Below are 16,816 nucleotides of genomic sequence, written 5' to 3' on the forward strand. Positions count from 1 at the left end.
AAGCTGTGCCACCCCGACAGACTGCTGTCACCCTCGCTGTGTAACCTTTAATCCTCTCTGTCTCCAGCCTCAGGACCCGCACCTGCCCACAATGGGCTCTCAACTCATGCTCCTTGAATCACCCTTCCAGACCTCCCCCAGCAGCCACTTTCTCAATCTTTTGACATCAAAATCTAAGGCTAGAAGTTAACTTCAGACCTCGTGCTTCTAAAGCCCAAGCGCCTTGCAGTTGCATGCAGAACCAGCCTTGACAGAGTAGTAGGAGGGACGGCTGTTGGCGTCTTGGCCCCCATCTGGGTTGGCCCACCTCAATGAAGTCCTGGCTGATTCATTTTCAGAACTTTCCCTGAGAACTCAGAGGCCACATACGCAGGCACTGGGCCCGGCCGCTTTCCACCTTTTGCAACCTTTTCCTCCGTTTGCAGCGGTTCTCGCTACCCTCCCGCATGCGCCTGGGTAATGAGTCTCTCTCCGGTTTTACTAACCTCAGATGACTTACTAAACTCTTTCCCCTGGTCACATTATTAAAATAGAAGTTACAATGGACTTCGGTGGTTAATCAGTAGGCTTTCGCCACCTCATTTTTTAAATGCAATTTTATTGAACTATATTATATATTTGCATACCATTATAACCATCCGAAGCGTACAATCAGTGGTTCTCATAGCATCATATAGCTGTGTATTCCTCATCACAATTTATTTTTGAACATTTTCATTACTCCAAAAAAAAAAAAGAATAACCTGGCCATTAGAGAAATGCAAATCAAAACCACAATGAGATATCATCTCACACCCACCAGAATGGCCATTATCAACAAAACAGAAAATGACAAGTGCTGGAGAGGATGCGGAGAAAGAGGCACACTTATCCACTGTTGGTGGGAATGTCAAATGGTGCAACCACTGTGGAAGGCAGTTTGGCGATTCCTCAAAAAGCTGAATATAGAATTGCCATACGACCCAGCAATACCATTGCTGGGAATCTACTCAAAGGACTTAAGGGCAAAGACACAAACGGACATTTGCACACCAATGTTTATAGCAGCGTTATTTACAATTGCAAAGAGATGGAAACAGCCAAAATGTCCATCAACAGAAGAATGGCTAAACAAACTGTGGTATATACATACGATGGAATATTATGCAGCTTTAAGACAGGATAAACTTATGAAGCATGTAATAACATGGATGAACCTAGAGAACATTATGCTGAGTGAGTCTAGCCAAAAACTAAAGGACAAATACTGTATGGTCCCACTGATGTGAACGGACATTCGAGAATAAACTTGGAATATGTCATTGGTATCAGAGTCCAGCAGGAGTTAGAAACAGGGTAAGATAATGGGTAATTGGAGCTGAAGGGATACAGACTGTGCAACAGGACTAGATACAAAAACTCAAAAATGGACAGCACAATAATACCTAAGTGTAATGTAATCATGTTAAAACACTGAATGAAGCTGCATCTGAGCTATAGGTTTTTTTTTTGTTTGTTTGTTTGTTTACTGTTATTATTACTTTTATTTCTTTTCTCTATATTAACATTCTATATCTTTTTCTGTTGTGTTGCTAGTTCTTCTAAACCGATGCAAATGTACTAAGAAATGATGATCATGCATCTATGTGATGATGTTAAGAATTACTGATTGCATATGTAGAATGGTATGATTTCTAAATGTTGGGTTAATTTCTTTTTTTCCGTTAATTAATAAAAAAATAAAAAATAAAAAAAAGAATAAAAGCAAAAAAGAACACCCACCCCCATTATTTATCTATTTTGCTGTCTTTTTTTTTTTTATTCATCTCTCCATACACTGGATAAAGGGAGTGTCAGCCACAAGGTTTTCACAGTCACATGGTCACACCTTAAAAGCTCCATAGTTATTCAATCATATTCAACAATCAAGCCTATTGGATTACAGTTCAACTGTTTCAGGGATTTCCATCCAGCGACCCCAATACCCCCAAAACTGAAAAGGGATATCTGTATATTGCATAAGAATAATCTCCAGGATGACCTCTTTTTTCTGTTCGAAATCTCTCAGCCACTGAAACTTTCTTTTGTCTCATTTCTCTCTTCCCCCTTTTGGTCAAGAAGGCTTTCTCAATCCCACGATACCGGAGCCAGGCTCATCCCCGGGAGTCCTGTCCCACATTGCCAGGGAGATTTACACTCCTGGGAGTCATGACCCACGTAGGGGGGGGGGGGGGCACTTGCCAACTCATTTTTAAAAGCCTGGGCTACAACCTGTGGTGACCTCGGTGATAATCATGGATATGTCCATGGAGTCGCTAACACCTGCACGGAGAAAACGATAGGTTCCTCACCATGCTCCTTCTCACCCCCCAAACCCACCAGGTTGTGTCTGCACCAGGTGCAAAGCGGCATTTTCATTCCACAAATCTAAATGGGAAGGATGATGGTCAGCAAAACTATCTTCAGAGCAATCTAACAACTCTATAGTTCCCCTTACAACTTGCTTCTTCAAAGTGAAACAACTCTTAATAGCAGCAGAGTTTCGGTAATTACACAATGTTTCGCGTTTGCATTGTATAATGATGTGATTTCCAGATAGACTGAGTGCAGTATTTTATTCCCTGTGGAACCTGGGAGCACAAGGGGACATTCATAAGAGTCCCAAATTTCATGGAGGTGATGGTTTTTCCGGCTCCATTCTGTAAAGGCTCTTTCATAAAATGAGTAAACTAACAAAGACAGAACCATCAAAAAATATAATTCAAGAGAAGCTAAAAGCTGCTCAGAGAAGTTTAACATAAAACCAAACAATTCAAAGTGATCTGCATATTTTTCAATCCAGTCCCAGAGCGGATTGGCGAGAGGGGTGTAGGACCTAACCCAGGGCAGGAGGGGTCTCCAGAAGTCACTCGCTGTTCCCTGGTGCTGTGCATTCCCTTTATTTTGTCTACAAGGCTCCCACTCTAAGAAGAACTTTCAGTAGGCTTTATATAATGAACCCTGAAAGATTTCCTACTGTCATCATGGACCCCCCCACCCCCCTTAAAAAAGCCACATGTTCAGAAGTCAGAGAGGAATTGCTTGTTCGTCTCCTATCATTCCTGGAAGTAATGGCTCTATCCAGCCAGGTGGGAAGCTATTACACAGAGACAGGTACACTCACAGGTGAAAGGTTTTCACAGCAGGTAAAGGAGGCGATGAGCAGAGCTTGGGTTTGCAGGGAAGCACTGAAGCACCGTTGTGCTTTAGAAACAACTATGTTGTTACCAGAGAGCTAATAACTACGTCAAGGGATATTTCTACCTTCTTTACTACACTGATCTGTTCACTTATAAAACTAAAACTCTAGGGTTTCTTCTTAAGGATCATGCATTTCCAAAAGATGGGAAAAGCTTCATATTATAAAAAAGAACACTACATGTAAGAAAGCATTTCATTTTCAAAATGTTTTTCAAATAAGTACATGTTCATTCATCTTTATGTGAGAAATGCTTAATTATTTTTATAATTTAAAATGAAATATATAAAAGGGAAATTGCAGTAAAACAAAGCAAAATGACAAATTGTTGTAAAGGTAGCTGGTGATGATGGTAATTCAGCACACTCGAGAAGCCTCTTGTGATTCTCTTACAATCAAGCCAAACTTTATTAAGCCAAAGACCATACTAGATGCTTTTGATAATGGGAGAAAGCGGTATAATAAGTGGTCTATGCCCTCAAGGCATTTAGCTTAACTGGAAAGAGTGGAGAGATATATAGCTTAAGATATAGATAAAAAATCAACAATATATGGCGTAAGTCGTGGGACAGTCAGGAACACAGAACCTGGAGGCAGAATGCCTGAGTTTGAATCCCAGCTCTGCCACTCCGAGCTGGAAGGAGAGTGCTGCACTCACCTTGAGAGCAAAATGTAAGGGGATACAAAGAGACTCAGAAATCAACATAAATATTCGTAATACAATATATATATATATATTTTTTCTTTTTTCCGAAGAGAGAAAGAGTTTATTACCAGGCACGTAGTGGGAGAGCAGATGACCCAGCAGTCCAAAATCTGTCTCCCTGAAGCTGCAGTAATTCGGTAGTTTTATCAGAGAAACGATGGGCAGGTTTAGGATGATAAGCACAGTGGCCCCAGATGGTGTAATTAGAGGTGGTCTGATTGTTGAGCATGTGTAGATTGATTCCATGCTTAGTCACAGAAAGTATGAAAGAAAATGGCAGAATGAGGTCTAGGTGACTTGTAGGGTACAGTCTAAGCTATTGCGCATGGCAGGTGGGCTCACGATGGTTACAGCCAGGCTCAGTTAGCAAGAGAACTTTGGACTTGGCGGGGGTGGGGTTAGCTCTGGGCTGGCCCAGGACCTTCACTAATAAACCCTACGGGCTGTCTTTAGCGATGACAAGACTCTAAAGTTGAAAAACTCCATAACTGGGTACAAATGAAGGTTAGTTATAAGGTTTTTAATGCAATATTTTAAAAAAATCAGACAATGCAAAAAATTCACATGCACAAAACAGTAAATGTTGAAAGAAAAATAGGCTCCCACAAGATGGTTCGAGCCTTATTGGAGCCTGAGGACAAAGGGAAAATGTACCCCTATATACAGGTTTTAGTGAATTTTTAATGGTTAATTTTTTTCCAGAACATTAAAGTAGTTGAGAAAATAATGAAAATCGAAAAGCAGGTTGTGTCAAAACTCACTTTTCATTTATATCAAATATAAAATTTCTTATAATTTTACTTTCCTGGATTTAATAGAAGCAAACTCATCACTTACTAGCTTTGATAGTCCCAAGTGAATTTCTTAAACTCTCTGTGCCTTAATTTCCCCTTCTGGGAAAAGGGTCGGGTGGAACAGTGCTACTTCACAGAGTTATTGTGAGGATTAAATGAGTTATTACGTATTAAGCCCTTAGACAGTGCTCAGACCTTACTGAATATTCTTCTAGGTAAACTATTGTTATTGCTACACCTCTATTATATAGACAATGAAACTTTTGGAGCTCAGAGACGCCAGAGGTCGGTTTCAGCCCCGATGATTTCCTTCCTAACACTTGTCGCTCTCCATCTGTTATTTCATTCCACAAGAATGCATGCTCCAGGGAGTAAGAACTCCGCTGCTCCGCTGCTGGCTCACCACTGTGTACCCTGGGTCTATAACAGGTCAAGTCCCAAAACAGGCACTCAAGAAATATTTATTTATTGGATGAAAGATAATCAGAGAGTGCTTCACCCAGAAGCTTGGGCCTTGAATGGAGGGGAAGGGCTGATGAATTGAGCTTTCAGCGGGCTGAGTTTGAGTTGCTCGCAATCTACTCCATTGTAAATGTCTAGCAGCCATATGGAAATATGTCATTAGCACTTGAAGATGTAAATTTGGCCACTATGCATGTGGCTGTGATAGGAGCATCGTGCAAGCAGATGTCTTTTCCAAGGAAGAAGGTATGTGCAGAGAATAGCAAAAAGCAAAGCACAAAGACATGGAGGCAATGAGTGAAACCAAGGGACTTCTGGAACTTCAGGTAATTCTCAGGAAGCAGGGACTTCCAAACCCCATGTCATCACCCTGACTCCTAAGACAGCTCTCTGAAAGAAGTAAAAATGATTTGAGTAAAAGAGACCCAGATCCTTAAGGGTTCCAACCTGAAGTATTTACAAGGTTTCTTCAGAACCTTGATGAAAGTGCGAATTGAATATTCAGCAGCTAGTATATAGTATATTTGAACTCCTATATTTAGTGCTAATTAAATCCTAGAAAAGAGATGTTTCTAATAAGATCGGTAAATGACAAAGTTACCAATGAAAATCTTTGAAAAGGTGGAGAATCCAAATCCACTCCTCCACCTTCAAAACACTTTATTTTTAAAATGGAACACTTTATTTACATCATTCCTAACTTATACATGGAGCTTTCTTCAAGAATTTATTTTTAAACTAGTAATTTGGAAACATCAGAAATGTGACTTGGTTCCCGTTCACCTTGAAAATGTGTATTTTTCCCCTTGTAGCCTGAACCACGTTATCAGCAGTGCTCCAATCCCCAGTTAGCATACGGTTTCTATAACGACCACCTCACTGGACCGTTTGCCCGTTTATTTGTTTCTGCTACGAGCTCCTTGAGGAGAAGCTGTGCCCTGACTGTCTGTGTGTCCTCAGCACCAGGTAAGTATGAATTAGGTGAATGAATGAATGGAGTTTCGCATTCTCTCCTAGTCCTGTCAGTGGAAGAAGGGCGTCTAAATGTGGGGTTGTTGCAGTGGGGGCTCTGATGGGCTGTGAGCTGGAGAGACAAGACACCCACAACTATCAGGGAATTGGACTGCGACTGGTGAGGAAGCCCCTGGAGCTTAAGGAAAGGTATAGAGGAGCTGGAGTAAAACAGAAACAGATAATTTGCAAATCACAGTGGCAGATCTTTTACTGGGGATAGGGGGAGGCTGACATGACTCACACTGCTGGTTGTCTGCCTAAATCCATCCCTTCCCTCCTTGGCAAAGCCCTGCCTTGCCCCACATAAGGTCATTTGCTCTGGAAAGGGAGCCAAGTCCGAGGACAAGGCTTGATGCAACTCTGGGCAACGAGACCTAAGAAAAGCTCTGTCGGGGTGGATCATATGACTGGGAGAAGTTTTGTTGTTATTAAGAAGGGACATGGAAGGACAAACCATTCCTTTTCTCTGACTCTGGAAATCTTGTGATGATGTGATGGTTGGCAGCGCAGCAGCCATCTTGGGACCATAAGGGGAGGAAGCAACCATAGAGGGAGGCAGAGAGGACAGATGACAGAACCCGGGTTCTCCCTAAATTAACCAATCCTGGAACCCACCTCCCTGCAACCTTGACAAATGGGATAATATATCCCCTGATTGTGTGAGCTCATTAAAATCAAAGTTTCTGTGACTTCACGGCACCCGTGGTGATAGGTTCCAAGACATATTCATTTAACTAGGACCTCGCCTTCATCTGTGTGGGATGAATTAGACCTGTAAATTCCCAAAATGTGGAATCTAAAATGAATTTTTAAAAATTCAGCATTTGCTTATTTTTAAATAGATTGGCAAATTATTACTCTCACATGCCAGCAGAGATTCTTCAGTTAAGCAGCCTTGCTATTTAAGATTGGAAAGTCCACAGAAAGCAGATTCTAGTCAGAGTGGCAGCTGGAACATGGGATTCAGAAAGAAGCTGGATTGTGGATTATATGCTATTTCATTGTAAGACAAATACTTGTTTCCAGCTGGAGGAGAAATCAGACATTAATTAGGGATGGGACTGCTGACAGTTTATGGAATGTAGACTAGACACACTCCTTATTCCTGGCTCCAAATGTTAGGGCGGGAATGGAGGAAGTGACATTATTCATGCTTATGCGGTTTAGAGAGGATTTTGCATCTCTTATGAAAGGTTAAGGAATCACAAAAGATGGTGACACCAAAAAAAAAAAAAATCCAACTATCCCTTCTATTTGGCAGCTGACAGCCTATTTTATTTATCCCTCTTTAATTTGAATGCTATTAATATGACTTCTTTTCCTTTAGTGTTAATTTGTTTTTATTCCCCTCCTGCCCCATGTATGGGCCCCTCTCCCTTCACCCATCTGAGCTTCCTTTTCTCAAAGGAGGTTGTGGCACAACCAGAAGCAGAAGTTTCCTGCAGGACATTTCCCTTCTTGTCCTTCGTTTTCAAAAGCTCTAGTCATTGCTTGATTGATTGTGGCAAGGAGGGGGTATATCCTATAACAGAAGCGTGAAGAAAGTGGAATATTCCTCAGAATAAGAGATTCCTGGAGATAAGAGGGACGGTCTGAGGGCTGCAGGGTCTCCAAGCCTCAGGGGCCACGGCCCTCTCCCTAATAGAACCCTAAGTAGGTGACCCAATCCTCAAAGGCTCAGCTTTGCGGAGCCCTCAGGGAGAGAACTCTAGGCAGCAGCCCAGACCCTGTGCTGCACGTGCACAGGGCAAATACAGAGCCAGAGGTCTCAGGACACGTGCTGGCCAGCACGGGGAGGGGCTCAGCAGCCTCCAGTGCAGGACATGCCCGATCACAGAGCCATCCCATATCTTGTACGAGACCCAGGAATTCCAAACCACCCTTGGAGTGAGCGGAGTCGGGGGGCAAAGTCAAGAATGTACGGGGGTGTGCTGGGCAGCCCCAAGTAGGAATGAGATTGTGAGGCATGCCATCAGGTGGAGGGACCTTAAGGACTGTATGATGAATGAAAAGGTCAGGAACAAAAAGATATGATCGTGCCTCACTCATATGGACTAACTGTTATACAAAACTCAGTGAACTGAAGTTGAGAGCAAGGGTTATCAGGCTGGGTCTACTGTAAAGGGTCCTAGAATGTAAGCTCTTACAGCACTCACATACATCCAGGAGTTGTAACTGTTATTTCTAAATTCTGAGATACTGAGCTGTTTGTATATAGCATGGTCGTTCCCAGAAACTTCGGGCATTTATGTGTCACCTGAGACTCAGAGTTAGAGCTCTGAAGCTGTGAAAGTGAGCATTACCCCATACAGGAACTATTTAAAAAGTTGAAAAAGGGATCAAACTTGCGGCTAAAGATATGAAGAAAGCTGATATGGAGAAGACTTAGGTAGATCAGAATACAGGGGAAAGGCTGATATCCATATTTTAAAACTTTAATTTCTGTGTCAGACGAAAGGGAAAGATGTTTAGTTGGTGCAAAATTTATATTCTGGGTAGTGAATTACCTAATTTAACTTGTATGGTCAGTTCAATTGAACACCATAAGTTTATAGAGTCTTTTTTAATTTTTTTTTTGTACAGTATAACATATATACAAAGCAAAGAAATAAAAAAGCAATAGTTTTCAAAGCACTCTTCAACAAGTAGTTACAGGACAGATCCCAGAGTTTGTCAAGTACACAGAATCTTGAATAGGCCGTGAGACCTTGTTGGTTTGTCCAGGTTAGTGTGATGCTCTGATACATCCCAGAGTGATTTGGGCAGTGAATAAAGAAGTATTTGCAAAGTCCCCTGAGGGACTGGGGAGAAAGGAGGAAATATTCAACTCCTCATTTAGAGAATTTCTGATATTTTTGCAAGCAGTGGGGAAAGCCAAATCAATAGTCTGAGCCCTCAATCTTGGGGCTCACCCCTATGAAACTAATTTTTGCAAAGGAAAAGCTAAGCATACTTATAATTATGCCTTAGAGTCACCCCCAAGAACCTCTTTTGTTGCTCAGATGTGGCCTTTCTCTCTAAGCCACTTTGGCAGGTGAACTCACCACCCTCCCCTCTACGTGGGACATGACTCCCAGGGTGTAAATCTCCCTGTCAACGTGGGACCTGACTGCAGAGGATGAGCTGGGGCCCAGTATCATGGGAATGAGAGAAATGAGGCAAAATAAAGTTTCAGTGGGTGAAAAATTTCACACAGAGTTGAGAGGTTATCATAGAGGTTATTCTTATGCATTATATAGATATCCCTTTTTAGCTTATGGTGTATTGGAGTGGCTAGAGACAAGTGCCTGAAACAGTTGAGCTGTGTTCCAGCAGCCTTGATTCTTGAAGATGATTGTATAATGAATGATATATAGCTTTTACACTGTGACTCTGTGACTGTGAAAACCTTGTGTCTGATGCTCCTTTCATCCAGGGTATGGACAGATGAGTAAATAATAAATACTAAATAAATAATAGGGGGATAAGGGGTAAAATAAATAAGTTGAAATACTAGTAGTCAGTGACAGGGAGGGGTAAAGCTTGTGGGTTCTGTGAGCTTTTTCTCTTTTTCTTTTTATTTCTTTTTCAGGAGTGATGCAAATGTTCCTAAAAATGATCATGGCTAATACACAAACTATGTGATGATACTATGTGCCATCGATTGTACACTGTGTATGGACTGTATGTGTGTGAAGATTTGTCAATAAAAATATTTTTTAAAAAAAGAATGCATAGGGATGAAATTCTTTCTTGATAAGAAAAGATGAAGTTGAAATCAAGTGATGGAAGTATATGAGATATATTTAAATATATGAAAAATCGCAGTATCTCTTGCCACCTGGGTTTATGGCCTGGGATTCATACTTGCAAATGTTGACTATTTAGAGCCCAGATTCAACGGAGTTTCTCTGTAACTGTGTCTACTTTGGGAACATGCCCAAAACACTTGGCTTTAGACTTCTCCCAAAGTCCCTAACGGCAGCTGCTCTGACGCGGCGGCGCATGCCAGCCTTGCTGCCAGATCGTTCTAAATAGAGACCAGTTGGCAGCCCAGAAACACCTCTTTAGATTGAACGGCAGGAATGCCGGATGGCTCAATCTAATTCTTGGTTGCGAGGAACAGAAGCCGGCTCGGGCTGATTCTGTCTATACTGGAATGGAGTGGGAGGATATTGAATAGCTGACAGGATGAACGGGATGCCTGGAGAAGCAGGGCCAGGAAATGGGCTGGAACCAAGGGGTGACAGGCAGTGAAGACACAGCCACAGTCATGTCCCAGGGCCAGGCTGCCCCTACGGGACACCCCCCCCCCCGCTGGCGACAGGGCGACCCCAGGACCACCAGTGACTTCTGAACTGTCCTTGATCCTACCCTTCCCTCGCTTGAGCATCAAAGTTTTAAGGAGTGTCTGAGAGGCTGGGTTCGGGTTCCGCACCCTGTCTGGGGTAAGGAGAGGGGGCACCCCCGAACACAGCATAGCGGATGACACCTCCTCAACTCTATACACGACGGAGAATTCCCTCTGAAGTGGAAGAGGGGACGCTCAAGCAGAGAACAAACAGCTAGAAAATATCCACCGCGTTCCCAGCCACTTAGGGAGAACAAAAGGATTTTAGTTTAAGTTTTAGCCACCACTCCCCGCCCCCCGCAGCTTTAAATTAACTACCTTGGAAATTTACTTGCCTCATTTCCCAGATCAAGCCCTGTAAAACTTTCTGCAGGCTCATAATGGGCTCATTCTCTCCCAGACCAATTTACAACCCGTGACCCCGATTTCTGCGATTTCTGCAGTCTTCTCGGGGCTGCCCATTGGCCCCGCGTTGCTTCCTCTGTTGATTTTAGATTACTGGAGCAATTTGCAGGCTCGGGACCAAAACACTTGCCAAACACCAAAGTTCAGGCAATATTTTGCCCTTCAGCTCCCACCTCTCACCTCCACCCCATGAACGGGGGTCCTGCTGCTTCCTGGGAGAGTTAAGAAGGAAGATAAACTTAAGGACCCCAGATTTAGAAGACTATTTTAGTCTCTCCACTTACAGGCAGAACTAAATTCTCAGAAAAAAAGGTAGAAATACCGCTTATATTTTAAGCTCTTCAGAGGGAAAAAAAAGACTATTCTTGATACATCCAACCATAAATAAGATACTTAAAAGTTGTGTTTGAACATTCAGTAGAAAACAGAGAACATTTGATAAGTATAGAAAAAAAAAATGTTTATAGAGATCATCTCCAAATCCATTCAAGTGAACGAGAGAAAGAAGACAGCCAAGGGGTCATGGTGATGGCGAAGGACACGCCACCCCAGCAGCCCCGGTTGCTCCTTGGCCCCACCAGGCCCTTGGCTGCCTCTTGGGGTGTCCCAGAGGGTGGAATGGGCTTAGGTGAGGGGGAAGGATTCTCTCTCACTTCTTGCAGCAATGGGGACAAAAAGCCTCCAAATCTGTGTCAAAAGACTCTTCTTTTTTTCTAGAGGTATCCCAGATTTGGGACACGATAGAGAAAACCTCTCCGGAGATGGAAAACTAGACGAGGCCTAAAAGCACACTTGAACCACAGCCTGTGCGACAGAGTGTCACAGTCCCACAACATATGTATAAGCCACGAACGACCATTAATAAATGCTTGGGCAGGCCACGGTGGCTCAGCAGGCAAGAATGCTTGCCTGCCATGCCCGAGGACCCGGGTTCGATTCCCAGTGCCTGCCCATGTAAAAAAAAAAATAAATTAAATAAATGCTGATTAGTGAATTTTTCTTAAAAAAAGGAGTTGGGGGCCATGGTGGCTCAACAGGCAAGAATGCTTGCCTGCCATGCCAGAGGACCTGGGTTCAATTCCCGGTGCCTGCCCATAAAAAAAAAAAAAAAAAAAGAGTTGGGAGATTTTAAGTAAAGGGAAAATCCTTCCAATACTTCCTGCCCTCATGTTTTTTAGCTTTTTCACTTAGTTCACTCTAAATCTAAGGGTTCAGGACTGTCAGTTTGGCCAAAGGAAGGGCAAAGTCTCCCCGAGGTGGTACCCCCAGCCCCAGCCCCATCCACTAGGCCGTGCCCCCCATCTGCCCTCTGAGGCCGTGCCCCCCATCCCCGCCCCCCGAGGCCGTGCCCCTATGTGCCCCACCCTGAGACCGTGCCCCCCAATCCCCGCCCCCCCAGGCCGTGCCCCCCATCCCCGCCCCCCGAGGCCGTGCCCCCATCTGCCCCCCAGGCCGTGCTCCCCATCCCCAACCCCCCAGGCCATGTCCCCCATCCCCGCCTCCCGAGGCCGTGCCCCCATCTGCCCCCCCCCCGAGACCGTGTCCCCATCTGCCCCCCCAGGCCGTGTCCCCCATCTGCCCCCCCCCCGAGACCGTGCCCCTCCTCTCCGCCCCCCGCATCAGTCTGGCCGGGACCAGCTGTGAACCCACGTGGCCGGAACCGGGTCTGAGCGGCCCGTGTAGCCACTGGGGCTAGGCGCCCCGTAGGTCCCCTCTGGCCCCGAGGCCGGTGCCGCTGTCCTGCGCCCTGGGCCACCCCCGTGCAGGCTGGGGAAGGGCACCCGGCCCTAACACGCGGGACAGGGGGCCACAAAAGTCCCTTCTGCCATCGAGGCCGCTCACGGTGTCGCACTCACAAGCAGTACAGGAGACACCAGGTACGCGCTCCTTAAGTCACCCACAAACTTTCCTGAATGTGAGGGACCACAGCCAAGGACAGGAGTGAGGGCTTCCATGGCCCCCGCATCGCCCGGCTTCCTAGCTGCCGGTCACCCACAGCAGGAGGCTTTCTCGTCCATCCTTACTTCTGGGCTCACGTTTCTTAGCCAACCTCCTTACCCCGAGGAGTCTTCACTCCACCCCAGGGAAGACGACATTTTCCAGGAGGAGGCAGTTCACCAGGCTGGCGAAGGCGGAAAGGGCTCAGCCGTGAGTCCTTCCGCGATCAGGCGCACAGACCTGCAGAGCGGCCTGCACGGATGCCGCTGTCACGAGCTCCCAGGCAGAGCCCTACAAGCAGTGACCGAGGCCCTGGCATTGCCGCAGCTTTCCGGTCAGAGGTGTTGGCTCTCGAACATGACGTTTTGGGTTCAGAAGGAAGTCAAAAATGACAGACTCCAAAACGGAAATTTACTATCTGAGGTCCACAAAGCTAGGTACATCATATATTTTAATTTATAAAGACATTTCCAAACTCCTCTCATGCTCCCAGCTGACCCAGCCTTCTGCCCCATTGAGGAGAGAGAGGACATCCAAGCTGATAACTTCCTCTACTTCTCTTTACCTCCTAACTTATATTTTCACCTATCCTTTACTTCCTTCCAGGTGAAGGCATGTGTACCCCTCCAAGACTCACTGCTGTACTTCTGATGCTAGCCCCCCACACTGAGACCTCAAACCCACAGGCCCCATCTCTTCTTTCTTCATGTTCTCCCTTCATCTCTCTCCTCTTCTTCCCAGGAAACATGGCCAACTCTCTCCAACCTGAAAACCTTCAGTTCTGCCTTCTCACCTTCTCACTAGCCAACCTCTCTGAAACACGGCCCTCCCTCTCTCTCCACCAACGTTCAGCCGCCAGCCCCCACGAGAGTCTGACTTCTGGCTGCCTCCAACAAAGGGCTCCTTCTGAGGGCAGACTCCTACCCAGTCTTGGCCTTGACCTCTGTAACAGGACTCTCCTGTTTGCTTGGCCACTCAATCTTCTCAGGTCTTGTTTCTCTAGTCAGACTTTTCTACTTTCAGCCTTTTTCGACCTATGCTTTCTCCTTTGGATATGAACTTCTATTCTCAGAGCTTCACATATTACAAGCTGATAATTCCAAAGTTCTATATCTAGTCCTTATTTCTCTTCTGAGTTCCAGACTATTTCCAAATGTGTGTGTCGGCCACACCTGGATGTCCCTAAATAAACAAGTCGAAATCCGCACACTTGATCAGCTGTCTCATCTCTCTAACTCACAACATCCCAGACAAATGCCTGTGCTTTCATCAACCCAAAGGTTTTATTTTCAAATATCAGAAATTCTATAATCAAGAAAAGACCATTGTTACGGTAAATACCCCAAAGATACAGAGTGGTACACAGGAAATTTGTGACACCCATAAAAACAAACTGGCAAAAATACTGATGAATAATCTAGAAGACTGATGAATAGAGAAATCCAAAGGGGTGTGGAAAAGCATGTAAAAACAGTGAATTAAAGTGGCGTCTTAGAGACAACTGATGAAGGCCAGACAAGCCTAAGAATTAAGAAGTAATTAACTGATGGTATTGCTTGGATTTAATTTGCTAAGGCCTACCATTCCCAGCAAAAAGATCAAAGAACGTTATTACCTGGAATATGGTCTTACTCCTGGCAGAGTGGATCTGCCTGTCGTAGCTGCACAACACAGCAGAAAAGCACTCTTCTAGAAGCCTAAATGCGATCTGCAGCTTTCCATGCTCACGTATGATGAGAGGCTCACTTAGGGCAGCAACCCCTGGGGGTGCCAGAGGAAGAGGACAGACAGACAGAGAAGATGGACGTTAAGGACCTTAACTTATTCCATGCGCTAAGCAAAGTTACACACATCACAAATTATAGACGCGTCCTGCAATTCCAGGATATAAGAGAACCGGATCCTAATCAATATTCATTAGTTCCTGCCTCTAATGTGTAGATAATTCTCTGACCTCTGGCAAATGACTCAAGTTTTCTGAGACTGCTCTCAGGTCTAAAAAAGGATTGTTAAAAATCACTTGACAAACTCACAACTTCTCTAATAAGATTAAAAAAAAATCACTTAACACAATCAAGCTCAAGCAAGCTTGGAGAGATGGTTAAGTGTTTGAAATCCCCGGTCCTGCCAGCTGAGTTACAGAACATTCAAATATAACTTTTCAGTTGCCAAAAAATGGCATCATGTTAGCTTCCATTTCTAGGAAATGTCAGGCGAGGCAATTTGGAAGCATCCACCTGCTGTGCTTACGCCTGAATCTAAAACAATAAATGGCCCATTTTTCTCTAGAATTTGAGTTCTACTGAATTATTCTTGCTACAAGATGAAGGCTTAAAAGTAAATATGATGAATCATTCTGCCCAAAATGTCTGCTTGGCTTTTGCTAGCAGTGGTGCCCAGCTCTTTTCCCAGCACAGCACGAGCAAGGAGCATCTGAAGCAAAGTGTGATCAACAGATCTCGTTTCCAGAACTGGCACTTTTTCAATAGCCAACTCCACATTTAATTAGTCACCTATTTGAAGCAGAAGAGGTTTCTAAAACATTCTAGTAATCAGTGATAGTTCTCCCCACGAGTTCTTGCCTGAGCCCCACGCGTCTCTTCACCCAGGAGCCTCTGAAGTGTGTGCGACTGAGCACAGATTGTGTGCATTTGTTTTTATTGTAAGCAAACATCCTCTAAAAATATTCATGAGATGTTGTACTAGGGATTAAGAATAAGGTTCTGTTGAACTGGAGACCACAGCTGGCCATGTGGGAAAGATCCTAGAAATAAAGCTACACATGTTTACCAGCCTTGGTCGGCCTGTGTCTTCACTGCACAAACACACCCCCCTTGCATGTGACTGCTTAGCCCGGGGCCCCCTCCACGTGCAGCCGGACACCAGGTGGGCTGCCTGGCACAGTGGCACTGGGTACTGCCCTCCCTCCGCCAACTCATTCACTCAGTGAGCGCTGTAGTCGCTCCACAGCTCCTCGAACGGAGGAACAATCTCTGCTTAGTCCTCTTGACAACTGTCTGCTAGTAGATGGGTTCCCAGGGACTCTCATGACCATGAGACAGTGCAGGGACCTCAGGGGATCCCTTCGGCTCGGGGGGCTGGTGTCAAGCTGAACCAGAAGGTATGCCCAATGGGGTGCGGGCAGAAGTGCGGGAGGCCAGGCAGGGCACTGCCTGCTGTGGATGCGCCCCGCAGCCTTTGCCCTGTATCCTGGGAGCACAACTTCTCTTGGTGGTGGGCAACCCCCATCCCGTGGGGTTCAGTCAGCTGACCCTGTCCAGGGCACCCCAATCCTGCCAAGGCCACAGTGATTGGGACAGGGCTGGACCTGAGTTTGAGCATCCGCAAAGAAGCCCGGGACTTCTTTTGAAATGTGTCTTCTGGCACTCAGGATAAGGCTGTCCCCCTGGATCCCGGGCTCAGAGTGTGAGTCTTCTCACCCCTTGGAGAGGGGCGGCTGCCAGGTGGAGGGGCTTCCTGACCCCACCCCCGAGCCCTGGAGCCAGCCCCACCTGGGGACTCAACGAGCCTGGATTTCATGCACACGAGCTAATCAAGTCCCATTTTTATTTCAGCTACATCGGATGCAGTTCTTTCCTTAAAAGTTTCCCCTCTCATCAACACCAAGCCTATTCCCTCCTAGCTTCTACCAATCTTGCTTGGGTGGTTCTCTTCCTTCTTTTTTTTTTTGTTCTTCCTTCCTTTTTTATTTTTGCCTGAAATTCTCCATGTCGTGCCAGTCACTGCTGAGCCCTCCAGCCCTTCAAACTCAGGTCAAAATCTAACCCTAAAAGGGGCACTTCCTATATTAATTCAGGTCTTCCAAAACCTCAGTGTCTCCCACGCGCGCACATTAATACATTTTATCCCCCATCCGTACCACAGACATGTTCCATAAGACTCGCTCTTGCTGTGATACTGTTCTTTAACCAAGAGGCTGAAATACAGCA

The 16,816-nt window shown here is 45.2% G+C and overlaps 1 long non-coding RNA gene across 1 annotated transcript in view; it reads right to left on the reverse strand.

The window, feature by feature from the left end:
* LOC143654774 (uncharacterized) overlaps nt 1-15,480 on the reverse strand; it is a 34,862-nt gene extending 19,382 nt beyond the window's left edge. Inside the window, exons 1-2 of the long non-coding RNA XR_013161933.1 lie at nt 15,380-15,480; nt 14,482-14,627 (exon numbers count right to left, since the gene is read on the reverse strand). This is a non-coding gene — a long non-coding RNA (uncharacterized LOC143654774). The remainder of the gene's footprint in view (nt 1-14,481; nt 14,628-15,379) is intronic.
* Between the last annotated feature and the right edge of the window lie 1,336 nt (nt 15,481-16,816).

The sequence above is a fragment of the Tamandua tetradactyla genome, chromosome 14 (genome assembly GCF_023851605.1).
Source record: "Tamandua tetradactyla isolate mTamTet1 chromosome 14, mTamTet1.pri, whole genome shotgun sequence".
Lineage (NCBI taxonomy): Eukaryota > Metazoa > Chordata > Mammalia > Pilosa > Myrmecophagidae > Tamandua > Tamandua tetradactyla.